This window comes from Zea mays, chromosome 8 (genome assembly GCF_902167145.1).
Source record: "Zea mays cultivar B73 chromosome 8, Zm-B73-REFERENCE-NAM-5.0, whole genome shotgun sequence".
In the NCBI taxonomy this organism is placed as follows: Eukaryota; Viridiplantae; Streptophyta; class Magnoliopsida; order Poales; family Poaceae; genus Zea; species Zea mays.
In genome coordinates, this window is record NC_050103.1 from 93,801,714 (window position 1) to 93,825,393 (window position 23,680).

Below are 23,680 nucleotides of genomic sequence, written 5' to 3' on the forward strand. Positions count from 1 at the left end.
ATCAAATACCCAAGAATTAATATAAGAATCAGCAAGAAAAATTTCTGTAATGTGAATAGCAAGTGTACCTACTGCGGTTGTACCCTTACCGCCGCGATCCTTAATAGAGGCCAAGTACTGCTTGCAATTCCTTTTCCAGTGACCAAGTTCTTTGCAATAAAAGCACTCTGCATCTGTAGCTGGTCCAGCCTTGGGTTTTTGATTTGGCTTGGATACTGTATCCTTTGCCTTGCCCTTCTTCTTTTGAGATTTACCCTTCTTCTTAAAGTTGGGTTTGTTTTGGACCGCCATCACATGGCCGCTGCTGCCAGCGCTTTTCTTTATGTCCCCTTCTGCTGTTTTCAGCATGCCACATAGTTCATTGAGGCCCCTCTCCGCCCCATGCATATGGTAGTACGTAATGAAGTTACCATAGCTGGGCGGAAGAGATGCCAAAATGAAGTTAGTGGCCAACTCTTGGCTTATTGGGAAGCCTAGCTTCTCCAACCTCTGACTGTAACCAACCATTTTGATTACGTGTGGTCTAGCTGCTGCGCCTTCTGCTAGCTTGCATTCCAGAAAGGCTTTGGACACATTGAACCTTTCAGTCCTAGCCTGAGTCTGGAACATATCCTTGAGCGCCACGATCATATCGTGCACCTCATGGTTTGTCTCAAACTGCATCTGTAGCTCAGGCTCCATGCAAGCAAGCATTAGGCAACTCACTTCAAGATTAGCATCCATTGCTTTCTTGTAAGCGGTTTTAGCTGCAGCAGTTGCATTTTCACCAGGATCCTCTGGCAGTGGGGTGTCTAGAACGTCTTCCTTTTTTCAGCCCTGAGAACAATTCTCAGGTTACGGATCCAATGCGTATAGTTTGTTCCATTTAACTTATCCTTTTCAAGAATTGATCGCAAAGTAAATGTTGGTGTGCTAGGTGCCATTTATCTACAACAAAATAATGCAAAATACTAAGACAAAAATATCCATGACAGAGTAAATCATATTAAACATTTAATAGTCTACTCCCACTAAAATCAATATCCCTCGATTGATACTTAGTGATTCAGAACCCACAACTAACAAGTTTACTAGTGAGCTTTAGCATCACCGCTAGAAGACAAGGTAGATCGGTAAGCAACTCCTTGCTAATCATATCATATATATGACTTCTGTTGTTGGGTGACATCTCTATGTCTCGGCTCCCAACCTTATGCCCCAAAGTCCTTAACCATTAAGCTGACTTTGTTTAAGTTAACCAACCCTTTATGTAGTTCGTATCCGATACAAACCTATCTAGTCAAGGAAAACTGGTGGCACCCTAATTTCATAGACCCACCACCAATTGTACAAGACTTATGATAGTGCAAGGTTTGGAGAGGCATTTAAGCTTAAACATTTAATTATGAGGGATCGTCCTACTTATATCTTTGCACGCAAGGACATATATGCAATATGAACAAGTAGAACTTTAAGAATGGCATTCACACAACAGTTGTGATTCGGTATGGCTTGCTGTCACATGGTGATCCCCATCTCCAATAATCTGTCTATCACGATGATCTCCATCTCCATGATATAGGTATGCCATCCTTCAGGTGATGAGTCCTTCAAGACCTATCTAACGTATGCTGGTAAACAAATTACATATACGCTTTGGATCATCACATGTTGACACGCAGGTCATTACATTAAATTTGGACAATACATGTGGCTCCAGCCGTATTGCCCTGGTCACGACACGCAGGTCATGAATAATTCATTAATATGCATCATATACACATAATAGCCATACCGATCACAAGATGTCCTGCAAAAACAGGTTAGACAAACACGTTTCTATATGTTCGCCACTACAGCAGATAGCCACGGCGGTCCCATGCATCGTATGTATGGAAATTCCACTGAAAATCTCATGCTGTTGATCAAATCAACCCAAATCCGAGACTTTCGACCCGAAGAAGATTACACTCATGACGTCGATCTGTTACGTCAATCTACTGGTTGTGTACGCAGTTAGCCCCGATGGTGATTCCAGCCGGTAGGGGCAAGTTGCGCACATAACAGAGAAGGACGAACTAATCTCTTCAGTCATATCTGATGTAATCTACTTCAACCCTTTATAACCAATTGATCTAATCAAACCGTGCATCAAGTAGATCCATCTCATGAACCTAGATCCAGACCTAAAACTACGCAGAACCTGGCTCCGATACCACTGAAGGATTACGGGGAGGCTACGCTAGCGCAAAACAAAATTTTCAACCCATAAAACCAAGAACTACTGCGGTTATAGGTCATGGAATTACCACTAGACGCGTAGAGCAGCGGAAGACGTCTCGATGTAGACCAACGCGTCGAGCAGTGCCGTGTAGTCGTCGGCGTCCTTCACGTCCTCGCATGATTCGTCCTAGTGCTCCAGATGCAGCACCTCCGAGGTATCCACACGTACAAGGAGGAAGCGCCGCGTACCAAACTGCTAGGTTCGCGACGGCGGCTTGGCGAGGGCGAGAGGCGAGCGGCTACTCGTTTGCTAGTGGCGAATTAGGTTAAGCCTAACCGTGCCCCCGCCCCTCATTATATAGGCGTTATGGTGGGCTTCTGACACCGAGGCCCATCAGTAACCCTAAAGCCCAGTCTAATTTCGGATCTAATCCGAGTTAGGCTTCCTTCCCCTTAAGTGTGTGACCCTATAGGTTCACGTACAAATAGACATAGCCCGAGTACTCTTACTTGGCCCAATAATTGATAGCGGCCTCTAGCAAGACATGTCAACTCCTATGCGCACGTAAAGATCATATCAGACAAACCATTGCAACATTACGTACATGTTGTTCCCTTTGTCTCACGATATTTGGTCTGGCTCTAAGCTGACCTCTCTTTCTCGATACTGTGAATTGGAATCCTTTCAATGGTTAACCCTTAACCCTAGCACGGCCATGCATTTCTTGATCCAATCACTCGAGGGGCCCAGAGATATCTCTCACAAAGAGAGGGACAAATTCCATCTTGATTGACCATGCCTCACAACATGCTTCCTGACAAACCCAAAACTACCTTTATAACTACCCAGTTACGGAATAACGTTTGATAGTCCCTAAGTAAGTCAATTCACATCTTGAGAACATGCGACAATCTCAGGTCTAAGGATACAGTATTCATGTTGCAAAAAGAGAACTATATTACAATATCTCACGTTGGGTCGGTCCAGCCTCATGTCATACATGCGCCCACATTATTAGTTTAACATCTCCATGTTCATGACTTGTGAAATGTAGTCATCAACTAATACATGTGCTAGTCATCGACTCTGACTAGGGACATCATTTAGAATAACCATATAAGTAAAGAATCTCACAAACAATTCACATAATTGCTAATCAATACAAGGTGCCTTCCATGGATATTCAATTAAGCAATATATATATATCATGGATACAAAGAAATATGCTCATCTCTATGATTATCTCTAGGGCATATTTCTAACATGGCCTGCAGTGACGAATGTAGCTACGACATAGGATTGGTGTTAGCCGACACCGGCAAATTTTAAAAAAACCTAATGTAAAATAGTGTTTAAACACTGTTTAGGGCTAGTTGGAAACTTAAATCCCTTCCATAATTTCTAGGATTTGAGAGGGAAAATGAGCTAATTTTCTACTCAATTCATGAATCCTAGAGAGAATTTAAGTTTTTAAAGTAACTCTAATGACACCAGCTAGAAATGATATTGACACCAATGAACCTTGAAAGTCGCCTAGAGGGGGGTGGATAGGCGAAACCTGAAAATTAAAACTTTATCCCCCAACTAGATCCCTTGATTAGTGGTTAGAACAAGATGTACAATTGATGGAGTATAAAAACTAAGTCTTTGCTTGTAAAGAGTATTGCTTTCAAATAATGCGGAATTGATAAATCAATACTACTAATAAGTTATAGAATAACAAAGCAAGTAGCCTTGGTTGAGAAGAGCACTAAGTCAAGTTCTTTCTTGCGAAGTGTTGCTTCACTAAATGAGAATTTAACTTGAAGCAAAGAATGGTGCAAAAAACTTAGAGCAAGGGAAAACAAACAAATCACAAGCAATAAACACAATGGACACGGGTGATTTGTTTTACCGAGGTTCGGCCCTCGAAGGCCTAGTCCCCGTTGAGGAGTCCACTTAAGGACGGGTCTTTTTCAACCCTTTCCCTCTCTCCACCGATCACACAAGGATCGGCGAGCTCTTCTTCTTCTCAAGGATCACTCTCGATCCCACAAGAACCACCACACTCTTTGGTGTCTCTTGCTAGCTTTTACAAGCCTCCAAAACTTTGGAGGAAGTTCGATGGGAGTCAATACTCCACGCACAAATGAACACAAAGATGTAGCACACACTATCTCTCAATGAATCTCACAAGGCACTAGTGCTAAGCTCAAATGAGTAGCTCTCTTTTGCTTGCTCTCTCTTTTGTGGCACTTGTGTTGGTTGTAGTGGACTAAATCTTGTGTATAAGATGGATCAATGAATATATGAGGTTGGGAGGGCTTGAGTATGTCAACTAGATGACTTGGAATGTTGCTTGGGCTCCGCCCTTGAAGTGGCCGGTTGGGGTGGAATTTATAGCCACCAAACAAAATATGGCCGTTGGAGAAGTTTGCTGGCGATGGGCGCACCAGACAGTCCGGTGCGCCACCGGACAGTGTCCGGTGCGCCGCCACGTCATCCTCCCGTTAGGGCTTGGAGCAGGTCGACCGTTGGAGGCTTTGTCCTCATGTGGCACCGGACAGTCCGATGCGACACCGGACAGTCCGGTGCCCCTCTGACCGTCTGCTCTGACATCTGAATTGCACTGTTCACTTTGCAGAGTCGACCGTTGCGCGCAGATGACCGTTGCTCCGCTGTCACACCGAACAGTCCGGTGTGCACCGGACACTGTCCGGTGAATTATAGCGGAGGGCGCCTGGAAAACCCGAAGGTGAAGAGTTTGAAGTCGATCTTCCCTGGTGCACCGGACACTGTCCGGTGGCACACCGCACAGTCCGGTGGCACACCGGACAGTCCGGTGCGCCAGACCAGGGAGCACTTCGGTTTCCTTTGCTCCTTTCTTTTTAGCCCTTTCTTTTGACTTTATATTGGTTTGATGTGAACCTTTGGCACCTGTAGAACATTTATTCTAGAGCAAACTAGTTAGTCCAATTATTTGTGTTGGGCAATTCAACCACCAAAATTCTTATTTGGAAAAGATTTGACCCTATTTCCCTTTCAATCTCCCCCTTTTTGGTGATTGATGCCAACACAAACCAAAGCAAATATAAAAGTGCAGAATTGAACTAGTTTGCATAATGTAAGTGCAAGGTTGCTTGGAATTGAAACCAATATACTTATCTCAATAGATGTGGATGGTTTTCTTCTTATTTAATATTTTGGACCACACTTGCACCACATGTTTTGTTTTTGCAAATTCTTTTTGTAAATCCTTTTCAAAGTCCTTTTGCAAATAGTCAAAGGTAAATGAATAAGATTTAGAGAAGCATTTTCAAGATTTGAAATTTTCTCCCCTTGTTTCAAATGCTTTTCCTTCCTCTTAGTGTTCAAGAGGGTTTTAAGATATCAATTTTGAAAATACTACTTTCTCCCCCTTTTGAACACAATGAGATACCAATTTGAAAATCATAAGTTTTAAAATTTGGTGGTGGTGCCGTCCTTTTGCTTTGGGCTAATACTTTCTCCCCCTTTGGCATGAATCGCCAAAAACAGATACTTGAGTGAAATATAAGCCCTTTTACTTTCTCTCCCCCTTTGGCAAACAATTGAAATACCAATTGAAAGTAGAGATATGAGTGAAGATTATACCAAAGTGGTGAACTATGCGGAATATCGGCAAAGAGTGGATAAAACTGATGGAGTTGAGTGGAAGCGTCGTCTTTGCTAAATACTCCATTTCCCTTTCAATTCTATGACTAAGCATGAGAATACACTTGAAAACATATTACTCATAGACATAAAAGAGATATGATCAAGGAATATGTCAAATTAAGCATGATCATAGTTCTATATAACATAGATTGCTCCCCCTAAATATGTGCATGGAGAGGAACACGTATTTTGGCCTTAAATGCCAATTGCACATAATTAGTTTAATGAGAACATATCTATATCATACAGAATGTGAAGTGCATTGTGTCATAGTATAAGTGTGATGCTCATGACAGATTATGCACTTATCGAAGCATGTTGCAAACATTTTAAGCATTTTACCCTTAAAGATTTCAAAGAGACTTAAGGACCATCCACCTTTGGAACAAAGGTAGCTTATCCTCGTTACAAGGTTAAGCTTTAAGCTCTTTGACAATAAAACCACTTCATCTAGTTTTAACAAAGATGCATTAATGCATGAGTGAAATTTTAAGAGGTTAAACTAGTTATGAAGCAGGGATAATGCATGGACATGCTTTCTCTTCCTTTTATACAAGATATGTAGGGAAAGTATAGAAAAGGAAGATTTAGGTACAAGTTTAAATAGAATGAAGCAGTTTTACCCTTTTGTACCTTCATATAGAGATGCTCCCTTCATTGTGCTTGTCCTTAGTCTTAGATGCTTAAGACCTATATTCAATGACAATATATGGAAATATTTTGCACAATAGAGAGTTCTACAACTAGTGATCCTTTTCAAAGTTATTGTTAGCATATGGCAAATGGATCACAAATTGCATAAATGTATCATGAATTCTCCTTTTAACTTAGTGCATATCAAGAGATATTGATTGATAGTATATGCGGCACTAAGAAGCATGATTGTTAATAGAAGTCATTCAATGATCAAACAAATAACAGATGTGATCAAGAGACATACACAATAAATTATCAATTAAGCTTAGAGTAGGAGAATCCAGGAAATATGCTACTTTAGAGTGAAAGACAAGAATTTTAATAATAGTAGCATACTTCATGAGAAACTCATTCTCATGCAAGATACTATATGAAATTACTAGGATAAAGCAATAGTCTCAACATAATCAAGATATAAGAATAGACTCCCCCTAAAGATATGCATCGAGTATTTGAATGAATTAAATGGATGCATTTTACTTTAAAGACAAATATGGAGAGGCATTATACATCTTGATCAAGGCTTATTAAATTTGCAATAAACAACTTTGAGCCTAGTATTCTCATTATGAAAAAGATATAGAATGCTTACAACCACACGATTGATTGTTGTGAAAACCTTATTGTCCAAGTGGTGTTGTTGTTCTTGATGTCCTTCTCTTTCATGTGAGTGTCCTCCCTTTGTAGTTGTTTCCTTTTCCTTTCAAACTTATTGAAAATACTCAAGAAAGATGTTAATAGCACAAGGGAGCATATGATGAAAGATGATCTCTTTAGATAGGAAATATAAACAATTCATCATTCATAAGTCACACAGACATGAAGTAAAATCCTTAACATTAGTGCATTTCATTTGAGAAAGAGGAATATGCACTTTTTAAGCATTTTAATCAATCATTGGAAATTTTACTTCATCATATTGAATTTAGTATTACTTGGAAGCAAATCAATATGATAACATATATAAATATTGCAAAGGCATTAAATAGATTCTAATGGACATGAGCATTTAAAAGAATGAGATTGAATGCACGTCTAGCTGATTTAGGTCCAATAAAGAATCTATTCCTCACATGGGTAGAATATGATAATTTAGATTAAATAGCCATGGGGAGATGAGTTCCCATACCTTTGCTTCTACCTTTCTTCTTTTGGGTGAAGAGCAACCCATGAGGCTTGTGTACTTTCTCTTTTGTAGATATTCATAAGTAAGCTCAAGAGATATGTCATTAGTAACACAAGCACTAGTTTCCCTTTTTGTAATCATTTTTTGATAAGGAATGAAAAGATGGATTACTCAAACATGAAAATTTCATAGCATGAACTAGATTATCCTATAGATGATGTTATGCTCAATTTTAACTCACAAAACAAGCATAAATAATCCCTTAAGATTATAGGAATAAATCTAATTCATGATTTGGAAAGCGATAAATGTGAAAGAATCATATCCAATTTAAGCAAGTAGAAACACATCATAAATCATTGGATTGATTTTTCTTTTCATGTTAGATTACACATTTCCAAAGAGAAACTTATTCTCTACAAGTGAGACTACTTGGGTTACATAGATAAAATCATTAGTCTCACTAGTCTAGTTATAGAGAGAGTTTTTCTTTAATAAGTGTCTTAGGGGTTTGAATTCCTTACATGACACCTTATCCTTTTAAGAACATGAAAAATCTCTCTATATCTAGAATCATGGCAATAACAAGATAATTAGTGAAAAACATGCCATGAGATACTTGCAACAAATTAAAGCATGTAGATTGCCATAGGATTAATTCTTCATTTCCTACAACATCAATATTTTCCTGAGATGATATGAATTTTAGACATAATGATTTGAAATAACCTTGGGTCAATCTTGGATATGTAGATCATTGTAGGTTGATAGCTTGAGTTAATAAGAATTAAATTGACTCTCTCAAGCAACCCAAGGCTTCATACCATCTCCTCCTCCTACAAATCTTGTCAAGCATATTTTGGTACCCATCGCTTGATGGGTCCATCACGGTTAGTCAAAAAAGATCTAGGAACCCAAAAGTCCTTTGTGTTAGCACTAGGTAAACTCATTACCTTTCTAGCACAAGTTGCAATTTTGGGTTGCCTAGTTACATGAGAATTAATTGACAAGCTAGGAGTGGAAGTGTTACCAATGGGACAATCCTTGCATTGATGTCCCTTCTTTCGACATATGTAGCATAGGCGATCTTCAAGCCTTGAAGACTTCTTCCTTCCTTGTTTCTTGCTTGCTACATGGTTAGTGAATGTTTTCTTTTCTAACCCTATGCCTTGGATGTTACCTTTTGTGGAGGCGTGGTTGAGGCTTTTGGAGGAGGTGTTGAATTTCATCTTTTGTTTCTTCCTCTTGGCAATCCTCAAATCCTTGACATTTTCTTCAAGGGATGTAGTGCATGCCACGGTTGTTCCCGTCTCAAGCTTCTTCACCATGTGATCACGGTTATCTTGAGAAGGTTGAGTAATGCACTTCCCTTTTAGTTGTGTCGAGCTCATTTTTAGCCTCTCATTCTCTTCTTTGAGCTTTTGATATGTATCATCTTTTGTTCCTGCAGATTCTAGCTCAAAAGAAGATTTGCTTGTCGACGGACAACAAGCATTAGCACATGATAATATAGTATTAATTTGAATACATGTGCATGAGTGAGGTTGTTGGGATTTTAAGTTTTCTATCACAACCTCATGAGCAATATTTAATATGATATGATCATCTCTAAGATTTTCATGAGAGCATAGGAGCATATCATATTTTTCTTGAAAAGCTAGATTTTCAACTTTTAGCTTTTCCACTTGGTCCTTAAGCAAGGTATTCCTATTTACTAATTGAGCGATACAATGTAAAGCGTTATCTTGCTCAATTGACACAGTTTCATACCTTTGGACCAAATCAACATGAGAGCACTTTAGCTCCTCATGTTCTTTAGTCAACTCGTCAAAGTGTAGCATTTTCTTGGAGAGAACATCTTCTAGCCTTTGACGAGCTTCGCTTTGCTCTGTCGCTCTTTCTAGAAGTTTGAGCATGACCGCCTTATCTTCTTGGCTTAGGCGAGCGTAGAGATGCAAGAAGCTTCTTTCTTCCTCCTCAACCTCATTTGTGCTTCCCCTATCATTTTCATTAGCCACACAACATTTGTGGGAATCAAAATGGGAAGACAAACCTCTTGGAGAGGCGGATTCATCGTTTGGTCTCCATCGTTCATTTTCTTCTTCTTCCTTGCAAGGGTTAGTATCACAAAGACCAAAGGAAGTAGAAGCACACAATGAACTATCATGTTTGGACTCATCAAATTTGATTTTCATTCTAGTCCAAATATCATGTGCATCTCGAATAGATTCATTATAATTCATTATGAAGGCATGATAATCTTCTTTGCTAAGAGAATTACTTAAGATGTCATAAGCTAGATAGTTTAAGCGTATACATCTTTGATCTTCCTCAGAAGCATTTTTCCTATCATAACTAGGAGGAATAATACTCTTGTCTAAAATTTTTTCTAATTGAGGATCTACCGTTCTAAAAGCATTTATCACTCTAGTAGACCATGAATCATAATTAGAACAATCGAAAAGTAATATTTCAAGAGTTACCTCCTTGTTTTCCTTGGAAGATGTCTTCTTGTTCTTTTGGGATCTTCTACGAGCCATCACTTCGAGTTGTTAGACTCAAGATGAAGTGCCTAGTTCTGATACCAATTGAAAGTCGCCTAGAGGGGGGTGGATAGGCGAAACCTGAAAATTAAAACTTTATTCCCCAACTAGATCCCTTGATTAGTGGTTAGAGCAAGATGTACAATTGATGGAGTATAAAAACTAAGTCTTTGCTTGTAAAGAGTATTGCTTTCAAATAATGCAGAATTGATAAATCAATACTACTAATAAGTTATAGAATAACAAAGAAAGTAGCCTTAGATGAGAAGAGCACTAAGTCAAGTTCTTTCTTGCGAAGTGTTGCTTCACTAAATGAGAATTTAACTTGAAGCAAAGAATGGTGCAAGAAAACTTAGAGCAAGGGAAAACAAACAAATCACAAGCAATAAACACAATGGACACGGGTGATTTGTTTTACCGAGGTTCGGCCCTCGAAGGCCTAGTCCCATTGAGGAGTCCACTTAAGGACGGGTCTTTTTCAACCCTTTCCCTCTCTCCACCGATCACACAAGGATCGGCGAGCTCTTCTTCTTCTCAAGGATCACTCTCGATCCCACAAGGACCACCACACTCTTTGGTGTCTCTTGCTAGCTTTTACAATCCTCCAAAACTTTGGAGGAAGTTCGATGGGAGTCAATACTCCACGCACAAATGAACACAAAGATGTAGCACACACTATCTCTCAATGAATCTCACAAGGCACTAGTGCTAAGCTCAAATGAGTAGCTCTCTTTTGCTTGCTCTCTCTTTTGTGGCACTTGTGTTGGTTGTAGTGGACTAAATCTTGTGTATAAGATGGATCAATGAATATATGAGGTTGGGAGGGCTTGAGTATGTCAACTAGATGACTTGGAATGTTGCTTGGGCACCCCCTTGAAGTGGCCGGTTGGGGTGGAATTTATAGCCACCAAACAAAATATGGCCGTTGGAGAAGTTTGCTGACGATGGGCGCACCGGACAGTCCGGTGTGCCACCGGACAGTGTCCGGTGCGCCATCGGACAGTGTCCGGTGCGCCGCCACATCATCCTCCTGTTAGGGCTTGGAGCAGGTCGACCGTTGGAGGCTTTGTCCTCATGTGGCACCGGACAGTCCGATGCGACACCGGACAGTCCGGTGCCCCTCTGACCGTCTGCTCTGACATCTGAATTGCATTGTTCACTTTGCAGAGTCGACCGTTGCGCAGATGACCGTTGCTCCGCTGTCACACCGGACAGTCCGGTGTGCACCGGACACTGTCTGGTGAATTATAGCGGAGGGCACCTGGAAAACCCGAAGGTGAAGAGTTTGAAGTCGATCTTCCCTGGTGCACCGGACAATGTCCGGTGGCACACCGGATAGTCCGGTGCGCCAGACCAGGGAGCACTTCGGTTTCCTTTGCTCCTTTCTTTTTAGCCCTTTCTTTTGACTTTATATTGGTTTGATGTGAACCTTTGGCACCTGTATAACATTTATTCTAGAGAAAACTAGTTAGTCCAATTATTTGTGTTGGGCAATTCAACCACCAAAATTCTTATTTGGAAAAGATTTGACCCTATTTCCCTTTCAAACCTGTAGGCTGGCTTCGCCCCTGCCTCTAGTCGATGTGTCGGGTAGCCTTGTGGTGTGCCTCCTCGACGCGGTGAAGCTACCAATGGAGAGAGCAGGAGAGGGGGTGCACAGCAGGTGGAAGCGGTGGAGCGGTGTGAGGAAGGGGTGTGGGAGGGAGAGGTCGAGGGACGCGCAGCTCCAACTTCCCAAGACAAGCCGCACACTGCCAAAGCAACTCGATGACGCCTACATCCAGACACCGACACAAGGAATAAGACCGCGACGTGCCATCGTTGCCAAGCCTCGACACATCCCACACGAGGCAGCTCTAATTCTTCACCACGAGCAAAGATCCACAACGCCGAACTCTAGGAGCAAGCAGACGCCTAAAGCGACAATGGCCCTGACACCACCGAGCCAAGTGGAGTGACGAAGAGCCTTCACAACGCCGACGAACACACAAACTGGAGGTCTTCTGTGCCACACCTTCAAGAAAGAGAAACGACGTCGAACAGCTGCTGCTGCCCGTCTAGTACCAACCAAGCAAAGTTTCCTTCGAAGACCTAGCAGAGCAGCGTTGATCGCCAACACCAAGGAGAAAGTTGAAGGGTCAGCCACGTCGATGTCACCCCGCCAAGCCATCGCGGGTTGTCACCTTCTGCCGTTCGTCGACGCACCAATCCAGCAGCCCCAACCCTCAAAGCCTCAACGTCGGTCGAGCACCAGCGAGAGACCCCAAAAAGGCTGAGGTGAGGGTTCCCGCATGGTGGCGAGAGGTCCAAAGACTGAAAGATGGCACCCTCAATAGGGTAGGCATGGCGCCTGTGGGCGTCACCGCTATCCGCCTGCAAACCGGAATGGCTTTCGCCAGAGGACCTCCCACCACACTCCTCAACACACGGAGCCAGTCGCCCCTACCCACATCACAAGCCGAAATGAGAGGCGGAGAGATGAATCTAACCTGAGAGGCTCAAGATCCGACCCCAGCCCCACGACCCACCACCTGCAGAAGGCGTCGCTGACAGCTGCAGGTCCGCCAACGACCAACACCTCTGAAAGGGAAATGTGCCCTTGGGCCATTTCTAAGTATTTTTGGTGATTGAGTGCCAACACAAGTGCTTTTGTGCTAATCTATGCAAAGTGGTGGACAAAGGACAAATCATGTCAAAAGGTATGTTTCTAGACTTAGTACATTGTTTTATGGACTAATGTATTGTGTTTAAGTGCTAGAAACAGGAAAAGTTGAATTGGAAATGAAGTCTGCTCAGTCTGGGTGCACCGGACTGTCCGGTGGTGCACCGGACAGTGTCCGGTGCGCCAGGCTGGCTCTGGCGAACTTACTGCTCTCGGGACTTCGATGGCGGTGTACGGCTATAATTCACAGGTCGGTCCGGTGGTGCACCGGACTGTCCGGTGGGCCATTCACAGGCGAACTCGTCGCTCTCGGGAAACCATCAACGGCGTACGACTAAAATTCACCGGTCTGTCTGGTGGTGCACCGGACTGTCCGGTGAGTCAACAGTCAGCCGGGGCAACGGTCCATCGAGGATTCTGCGCGTGACGCGTGGCCGAGCCAACAGTCACATTGGTGCACCGGACTGTCCGGTGTGCACCGGACAGTGTCCGGTGCACCAACGGCTCTCAGACTCCAACGGTCGGCTTCGTCAAATAAGGAAGGATATCTGCACCGGACAGTGTCCGGTGGTGCACCGGACTGTCCGGTGCGCCAGTCGACAGAAGGCAAGATCTGCCTTCCAAGATTGCTCTCAACGGCTCCTAGCTGCCTTGGGGCTATAAAAGGGACCCCTAGGCGCATGGAGGAGCACACCAAGCATTCCTTAAGCACTCTTGATCACTCACACTCCATTCTTGCGCACTTGTTCGACATTCTAGTGATTTAATCTCCGTTCTAGTGTGCTAGTCTTTTGAGCTTAAGTCTGGGTCTTGTGTGTGCATATTTGCTGAGATCTTTGTGTCTTGTGTGAGTTGCTAATCCCTCCCTTACTCCGTGCGTCTTTGTGATATTCAAGTGTAAGGGCGAGAGGCTCCAAGTTGTGGAGATTCCTCACAAACGGGATTAAGAAAAGCAAGCAAAACACTGTGGTATTCAAGTGGGTCTTTGGACCGCTTGAGAGGGGTTAATTGCAACCCTCGTCCGTTGGGACGCCACAACGTGGAGTAGGCAAGCGTTGGTCTTGGCCGAACCACGGGATAACCACCGTGCCATCTCTGTGATTGATATCTTTGTGGTTATTGTGTTTTGTTGAAACTCCTCTCTAGCCACTTGACGATTATTGTGCTAACACTTAACCAAGTTTTGTGGCTTAAGTTTCAAGTTTCCCAGGATCACCTATTCACCCCCCCCTCTAGGTGCTCTTAATTGGTATCAGAGTCGTTCTCTTCGCAAAGGGACTAATCGCCCGAAGAGATGGATCCTAAGGGGAAGGGAATTGTAATCAACGATAAAGAGAAGGAGTCCTTCGTCAACGAGCCGAAGGATGACAAGCCTACCGACTCGGGCTCGGGTCACAGACGCAAAGATGGGAAGAAGAAGAAGACGAGACGCATCAAGGAGATCGTCTACTACGACGACAGCGATGAGTCTACTTCTTCCCAAAAGGACGACGACCACAACGACTACGAGAGAAGGAAACCGGTTAATTCGAACTTTTCTTTTGACTACTCTCGTATTCCGCAAAGTACAAATACTCATTTGCTCTCCATTCCACTTGGCAAACCTCCTCACTTTGATGGAGAGGACTACGGATTTTGGAGCCACAAAATGCGTAGTCACCTGTTCTCTCTCCATCCGAGCATATGGGAGATTGTGGAAAGTGGAATGAAGTTTGATAGCTCGGATAGTCCTATTTTTATTAATGAACAGATACATAGAAATGCACAAGCTACTACTGTGTTATTAGCCTCCTTGTGCAGGGACGAGTACCATAAGGTGAGCGGCTTGGACAATGCCAAGCAAATCTGGGACACCCTCAAGATCTCTCATGAGGGGAATGACGTCACCTTGCTCACCAAGATGGAGTTGGTAGAAGGCGAGCTCGGAAGATTTGCAATGATAAGGGGCGAGGAACCAACTCAAACATACAACCGGCTCAAGACCCTTATCAACAAAATAAGGAGCTACGGAAGCACGCGATGGACGGACCACGACGTCGTCCGCCTAATGCTAAGGTCCTTTACCGTTCTTGATCCACATTTGGTGAATAATATTCGTGAGAATCCCAGGTACACCAAAATGTCGCCCGAAGAAGTCCTTGGAAAATTCGTAAGCGGGCGAATGATGATCAAGGATGCGAGGTACGTGGACGACGCACTGAATGGTCCATTCAATGAGCCTCAACCCATTGCTCTTAAGGCAACAAGAAGCAAGGAGGCGTTACCTAGCAAGGTGGCGCAAATTGAGGCGGTAGGGCTAAATGATGAAGAGATGGCCCTCATCATCAAGCGCTTCAAGTCGGCGCTTAAGGGTCGCAAGGGACAGCCAAGCAAGACCAAGACAAAGGGGAAGCGCTCATGCTTCAAATGTGGTAAGCTTGGTCATTTTATTGCTAACTGTCCCGATAATGATAGTGACCAGGAAAAAGGGAACAAGAGGGAGAAGAAGAAGAATTACAAGAAGGCCAAGGGCGAGGCACACATCGGAAAAGAGTGGGATTCGGATTGCTCCTCTTCCGACTCTGACAATGAAGGACTCACCGCCACTGCCTTCAACAAGTCATCCCTCTTCCCCAACGAGCATCACACATGCCTCATGGCGAAGGAGAAGAAGGTATGTACTCGAGACAGTACTACTTATGATTCTTCTAGTGATGATGAGTCTAGCGATGAGGAAATAGATTACTCTAGCTTGTTCAAGGGATTGGATAGAAATAAAATTGATAAAATCAATGAATTGATTGATGCCTTGAATGAAAAGGATAGACTTTTAGAAAAGCAAGAGGATTTGTTGTATGAAGAACATGATAAATTTGTAGAGGCACAAAAATCCTATGCTTTAGAAGTTAAAAGAAATGAAATGCTTTCTTATGAACTATCTACTTGTCATGAAACCATTTCTACTTTAAAAGGTGTTAACAATGATTTAAATGCTAAATTAGAAGTAGCAAATAAATCTAATTCTTGTGTAGAACATGTTATGATTTGCACTAGGTGTAAAGATTTTGATATTGATGCTTGTAGTGAACACCTAGTTTCAATTTCTAAATTAAATGATGAATTGGCTAGTCTTAATGCCCAACTTAAGACTAGCAAAAGTGATTTCGATAAGCTAAAATTTGCAAGGGATGCCTACACGATTGGTAGACACCCCTCAATTAAGGATGGACTTGGCTTCAAGAGGGAAGCCAAGGACTTAACAAGCCATAAGGCTCCCATCTCCACCAAGGAGAAAGGGAAGGCCCCTATGGCTAGTAGTGCTAAAAAGAACCATGCTTTTATGTATCATGACAGGAGACAATCTAGAAATGCTTATAGGAGTTATAATGCATATGATGCTTTTGATTCTCATGCCATGTTTGCTTATAGTTCTTCCTATGTGCATGATAGAAATGTTGGTAGGAGAAATGTTGTTCATAATATGCCTAGGAGAAATGTTGTTAATGTTCCTAGGAAAGTTAATGAACCTTCTACAATATATCATGCTTGCAATGCTTCTTTTGCTATTTATAGAAAAAATAAGAAGGTAATTGGTAGGAAGTTAGGGGCCAAATGTAAGGGAGACAAGACTTGCATTTGGGTCCCTAAGACAATTGTGACTAACCTTGTAGGACCCAACAAGAGTTGGGTACCTAAGACCCAAGCCTAAATTTGCCTTGCAGGTTTATGCATCCGAGGGTTCAAGCTGGATTATCGACAGCGGATGCACAAACCACATGACGGGGGAAAAGAGCATGTTCTCTTCCTACGTCAAGAACAAGGATCCCCAAGATTCAATAATATTCGGTGATGGGAACCAAGGCAAGGTAAAAGGGTTAGGTAAAATTGCTATTTCATCTGAGCACTCTATTTCTAATGTGTTTTTAGTTGAGTCGCTTGGATATAATTTGTTATCGGTTAGTCAATTATGCAAAATGGGATATAATTGTCTATTTACAAATGTAGATGTGTCTGTCTTTCGAAGATGTGATGGTTCACTAGCTTTTAAGGGTGTACTAGACGGCAAACTTTATTTGGTTGATTTTTCAAAAGAAGAGGTCGGTCTAGATGCATGCTTAATTGCTAAGACTTGCATGGGCTGGCTGTGGCATCGCCGCTTAGCTCATGTGGGGATGAAGAACCTCCACAAGCTTCTAAAGGGAGAACACGTGATAGGTCTAACTAATGTACATTTCGAAAAAGATAGACCTTGTGCAGCTTGTCAAGCAGGGAAACAGGTGGGAGGCTCTCATCACACCAAAAATGTGATGACCACATCAAGACACTTGGAGATGCTTCATATGGACCTCTTCGGACCCGTCGCCTATCTAAGTATAGGAGGAAGTAAGTATGGTCTTGTTATAGTTGATGATTTTTCCTGCTTCACTTGGGTATCCTTTTTGCAGGATAAATCTGAAACCCAAGAGACCCTCAAGCGCTTCCTCAGGAGAGCTCAAAATGAGTTTGAGCTCAAGGTGAAAAAGATAAGGAGTGACAACGGGTCCGAGTTCAAGAACCTTCAAGTGGAGGAGTTCCTTGAGGAGGAGGGGATCAAGCACGAGTTCTCCGCTCCGTACACACCTCAGCAAAATGGTGTGGTAGAGAGGAAGAACATGACGCTCATCGATATGGCGAGGACTATGCTTGGAGAGTTCAAGACCCCCGAGCGTTTTTGGTCGGAAGCCGTGAACACGGCTTGCCACGCCATTAACAGGGTCTATCTTCACCGCCTCCTCAAGAAGACTTCATATGAGCTGCTAACTGGTAACAAACCCAATGTGTCTTATTTTCGTGTGTTTGGGAGCAAGTGTTATATTCTTGTGAAGAAAGGTAGAACTTCTAAATTTTCTCCCAAAGCTGTAGAAGGGTTTTTATTAGGTTATGACTCAAATACAAAGGCATATAGGGTCTTCAACAAATCATCGGGTTTGGTTGAAGTCTCTAGCGACGTTGTATTTGATGAGACTAATGACTCTCCAAGAGAGCAAGTTGTTGATCTTGATGATGTAGATGAAGAAGACGTTCCAACGGCCGCAATGCGCACCATGGCGATTGGCGATGTGCGACCATAGGAACAATTGGAGCAAGATCAACCACCTTCCTCAACTATGGTGCATCCTCCAACCCAAGATGACGAACAGGTACCTCAAGTGGAGGCGCATGATCAAGGGGGGGCACAGGATGATCAAGTTGAAGAGGAAGAAGCACCTCAGGCACCTCCAACCCAAGTTCGAGCGACGATTCAAAGGAATCATCCCGTCGACCAAATTTTGGGTGATATTAGCAAGGGAGTAACTACTCGCTCTAGATTAGTGAATTTTTGTGAGCATTACTCTTTTGTCTCTTCTATTGAGCCTTTCAGGGTAGAAGAGGCCTTGCTAGATCCGGACTGGGTGTTGGCCATGCAGGAGGAACTCAACAACTTCAAGCGAAATGAAGTTTGGACACTGGTGCCTCGTCCCAAGCAAAATGTTGTGGGAACCAAGTGGGTGTTCCGCAACAAACAGGACGAGCACGGGGTGGTGACGAGGAACAAGGCTCGACTTGTGGCAAAAGGTTATGCCCAAGTCGCAGGTTTGGACTTTGAGGAGACTTTCGCTCCTGTGGCTAGGCTAGAGTCCATTCGTATCTTGCTAGCATATGCCGCTCACCATTCTTTCAGGTTGTACCAAATGGATGTGAAAAGCGCTTTCCTCAACGGGCCGATCAAGGAGGAGGTGTACGTGGAGCAACCCCCTGGCTTCGAGGATGAACGGTACCCCGACCACGTGTGTAAGATCTCTAAGGCTCTCTATGGACTTAATCAAGCCCCAAGAGCATGGTATGAATGCCTTAGAGACTTTTTAATTGCTAATGCTTTCAAGGTTGGAAAAGCCGATCCAACTCTTTTCACTAAGACTTGTGATGGTGATCTTTTTGTGTGTCAAATTTATGTCGATGACATAATATTTGGTTCTACTAACCAAAAGTCTTGTGAAGAGTTTAGCAGGGTAATGACGCAAAAATTCGAGATGTCGATGATGGGCGAGTTGAACTACTTCCTTGGGTTCCAAGTGAAGCAACTCAAGGACGGCACCTTCATCTCCCAAACAAAGTACACGCAAGACTTGCTAAAGCGGTTTGGGATGAAGGACGCCAAGCCCGCAAAGACGCCGATGGGAACTAACGGACACACCGACCTCAACAAAGGAGGTAAGTCCGTTGATCAAAAAGCATACCGGTCCATGATAGGTTCTTTGCTTTATTTATGTGCTAGTAGATCGGATATTATGCTTAGCGTATGCATGTGTGCTAGATTTCAATCCGATCCTAAGGAGTGTCACTTAGTGGCTTTGAAGCAAATTCTTCGATATTTAGTCGCTACGCCTTGCTTCGGGATCTGGTATCCAAAGGGGTCTAACTTTGACTTGATTGGATATTCAGATTCCGACTATGCTCGATGTAAGGTCGATAGGAAGAGTACATCGGGGACGTGCCAATTCATAGGAAGGTCCCTGGTGTCGTGGAACTCTAAGAAACAAACTTCCGTTGCCCTATCCACCGCTGAGGCCGAGTATGTTGCCGCAGGACAGTGTTGCGCGCAACTACTTTGGATGAGGCAAACCCTCCGGGACTTTGGCTACAATCTAAGCAAAGTCCCACTCCTATGTGATAATGAGAGTGCTATCCGAATAGCGGAAAATCCTGTTGAGCACAGCCGCACAAAGCACATTGACATCCGGCATCACTTTTTGAGAGACCACCAGCAAAAGGGAGATATCGAAGTGTTTCACGTTAGCACCGAGAACCAGCTAGCCGATATCTTTACCAAGCCTTTAGATGAAAAGACCTTTTGCAGGCTGCGTAGTGAGCTAAATGTCCTAGATTCGCGGAACTTGGATTGATTTAGAGCATACATGTGTTTATGCCTTTGATCATGTTCTTTATGAATTTTTTTGCTTACTATGGTGCTCAAGTTGTACAAACACTCCCTGGACCTTACAAGTCCTTGTGCAAGTGATGCACATATTTAGGGGGAGTTGTGCTACAACTTGACCCTTTGAGACTAACCGTTTGCTTGAGTTTGCTTGATTTAGTCTCAAAGTAGGTTTGAAAGGGAAAGGTGGACTTGGACCATGAAAGACTTCCACTGCACTCCGATGAGAGGGTAACTAATTCCAAGTTCATCTCATGTACTCTTATTGCCTTTGTACTCTTATGTGAAGATTTTTGTGAGGCAATGGGGTTAAAGGGCCAAGATTGACCCCGTTTTGGTGCTTGATGCCAAAGGGGGAGAAAATAAAGGCCAAAGCAATAGATGGATCAGCTACCACTTGAGAAATTTTGAGAAATTTTGAAAATAGTAGAATAGAACTTTTGGTTTGTCAAAACTCTTGTCTCTTGTGTCAAAAGTTGGCCTCTTGAGGGGAGAAGTGTTGATTATGGGAAAAAGGGGGAGTTTTTGAAATCCTTGATCAATTCCTTTGGAATACCTCTCTTTATGTCTCTACATGTGGATTTGACTTAGAGATAGGAGTTTGAGTTTGATTTGCAAAAACAAACCAAGTGGTGGCAAAGAGTGATCCATATATGTCAAATTTGATTCAAAACAACTTTTGGTTTTCATTTGCATTGATATTGCACTTGTTCTAGTTGCTTTATGTTGTGTTGGCATAAATCACCAAAAAGGGGGAGATTGAAAGGGAAATGTGCCCTTGGGCCATTTCTAAGTATTTTTGGTGATTGAGTGCCAACACAAGTGCTTTTGTGCTAATCTATGCAAAGTGGTGGACAAAGGACAAATCATGTCAAAAGGTATGTTTCTAGACTTAGTACATTGTTTTATGGACTAATGTATTGTGTCTAAGTGCTGGAAACAGGAAAAGTTGAATTGGAAATGAGATGGCTTTGTTCAGCCAAAGTCTGCTCAGTCTGGGTGCACCGAACTGTCCGGTGGTGCACCGGACAGTGTCCGGTGCGCCAGGCTGGCTCTGGCGAACTTACTGCTCTCGGGACTTCGACGGCGGTGTACGGCTATAATTCACAGGTCGGTCTGGTGGTGCACCGAACTGTCCGGTGGGCCATTCACAGGTGAACTCGTCGCTCTCGGGAAACCATCAACGGCGTACGGCTAAAATTCACCGGTCTGTCCGGTGGTGCACCTGACTGTCTGGTGAGTCAACAGTCAGCCGGGGCAACGGTCGACCGAGGATTCCGTGTGTGACGCGTGGCCGAGCCAACGGTCACATTGGTGCACCGGACAGTGTCCGGTGCGCCAACGGCTCTCAGACTCCAACGGTCGGCTTTGTCAAATAAGGAAGGATATCTGCACCGGACAGTGTCCGGTGATGCACCGGACTGTCCGGTGCGCCAGTCGACAGAAGGCAAGATCTGCCTTCCAAGATTGCTCTCAACGGCTCCTAGCTGCCTTGGGGCTATAAAAGGGACCCCTAGGCGCATGGAGGAGCACACCAAGCATTCCTTAAGCACTTTTGATCACTCACACTCCATTCTTGCGCACTTGTTCGACATTCTAGTGATTTAAGCTCCGTTCTAGTGTGCTAGTCTTTTGAGCTTAAGTCTGGGTCTTGTGTGTGCGTATTTGCTGAGATCTTTGTGTCTTGTGTGAGTTGCTAATCCCTCCCTTACTCCATGCGTCTTTGTGATATTCAAGTGTAAGGGCGAGAGGCTCCAAGTTGTGGAGATTCCTCGCAAACGGGATTAAGAAAAGCAAGCAAAACACCGTGGTTTTCAAGTGGGTCTTTGGACCGCTTGAGAGGGGTTGATTGCAACCCTCGTCCGTTGGGACGCCACAACATGGAGTAGGCAAGCGTTGGTCTTGGCCGAACCAGGGGATAACCACCGTGCCATCTCTGTGATTGATATCTTTGTGGTTATTGTGTTTTGTTGAGACTCCTCTCTAGCCACTTGGCGATTATTGTGCTAACACTTAACCAAGTTTTGTGGCTTAAGTTTCAAGTTTCTCAGGATCACCTATTCACCCCCCCCCTAGGTGCTCTCAACCTCCCACCCAAACATCCCGCTACCAGCACAGGCAAGCCACGCCGTGGCCGTAGCCGCAGCGGGCCAGCCGCGTGCGTGGTCGCGGGCACCGCCGCCGCACCACGGCCGCAGTAGCTGCAAGGCCACCCATCCATGCCAGCGGGGAGGAGCGATGGACGGCGACAGCCTCCCAGATCCGGCCAGCTAGCCCGCCGATCTAGCCTTCCCAACGCGGATCAGGTCGCCGGCCACCTCCAAGAAGAGGGAGGAGTGGAGAGGGTGGAAGAAGGGAGGGAAATGAGTGAGAGAGCAGTCCCGCCGCCGCCGCCGCCCTCCTCGCTGCTCGCCGGACTTCTGGCGAGCTGCTCCGACGACGGTGGGGTGGAGTTGGGCGGGGTCGAACGGGAGCCGCCCGTGTCGCCCAGAGGAGGACGACGTGGGGGCCTTAGTCTGTTGTCCATCATAACTGCTTTGAGTTAGCAACCGGATGGAAAGATCTCAACTGAAGGAAGCGACATCTCTTAAATCTGAAATCAGGCCGGACACAAACTATTGAGGTCTATCAAGCACTTTATGTACACAGTTTTCGTGTCAGTCCGGGCCTTACTATATTAAATGGCAGGACTCTTATCATCATAAATATAGGTAGACCTGATTTAATTATTGAGATCTGACATTGGTTAATTTGATGTCCAGGTGTCTTGTGAAGCAAAAAGAGATCCTTGGAGGCCAATCAAGAGGCGATGATGCCTTCAGAAGAAATAAAGGACTACCTTGTAGCGGTGGATGCTTATACACAGGTAACTAATATGGAATGGTTTTCCTGCACAGACATTTTGTTCCCAAGCAGAAGCCTTTGCTGGCTACGAGCAGGGCAAGCTGAGGCTGCTGGAAGATGCGAAAGCATGCAGACCAGATCTAGGCGAAAGTCTGCTACAGGGAAGTCTGTTACAGGTATGCATGTGAGGCTCTGTGATGTGACTGAAAGTTCACCTGCTTAGATCTTGTTCGGTTAATTCCGTAATCTATGGATTGGAAAAAATTAAGAAGAAGTTTGACTTGATTAGGATTTAAATCCACCCAATCCCACTCAATCTATATGGATTGAGAGCTAACCGAACAAGCCCTTTATGGTTTGTGTTTTGAGGATGTCGGCCTGGTTTGTTTTACTATCTATGGTGATCCTGGTAGAGGTTTGAGGAATCAGTAAACACCTTCTATGAGCCAGGGCATTCAGGTGGGAAACAGTCCCTAGCTCATAAAGAAGTTGCCTTTCTTTTTCTATTACTGTTAGCATGTTGTTTTATCTATAGTTGACAGGTTAAATGGCAAGGGGACATATCTCATCTTGTATTTATGTTTATCTGTTGGATTACTTAGTAGTGTATTTGGAACATCTGCCACGCGATCTTGATACTTGATTTTACCAAGTACCAAACTTTGATGACCTTTGTGCGTGTCTAAGCCAGTACCAAACTATGGACATCATGAGGTCCCTTTTCCTGAAGTGAATGGCACTGGCTGCTTCCCTTTTTGACCCGGACTGCATGCCTTAACTGTTACCGGCTAAGGGCTTGTTCGGTTAGCTCTCAATCAATATGAATTGAGTGGGATTGGGTGGGTTTAAATCCCAAGCAAGTCAAACTTCTTAATTTTTTCCAATCCCATCCAATCCATATATAATGGGAATAACCGAACAAGACCTAAATATTATAGCTACAAAGCCATGTTTGCTAGGGCGCCTGATGATCTAGTTAAACACAAAACTACACATG

At 43.8% G+C, this 23,680-nt stretch overlaps 1 pseudogene; it reads right to left on the reverse strand.

Annotated features, from left to right (window-relative positions):
* Positions 1 to 22,056, reverse strand: part of LOC109941820 (uncharacterized) — a 29,189-nt pseudogene extending 7,133 nt beyond the window's left edge.
* Between the last annotated feature and the right edge of the window lie 1,624 nt (positions 22,057 to 23,680).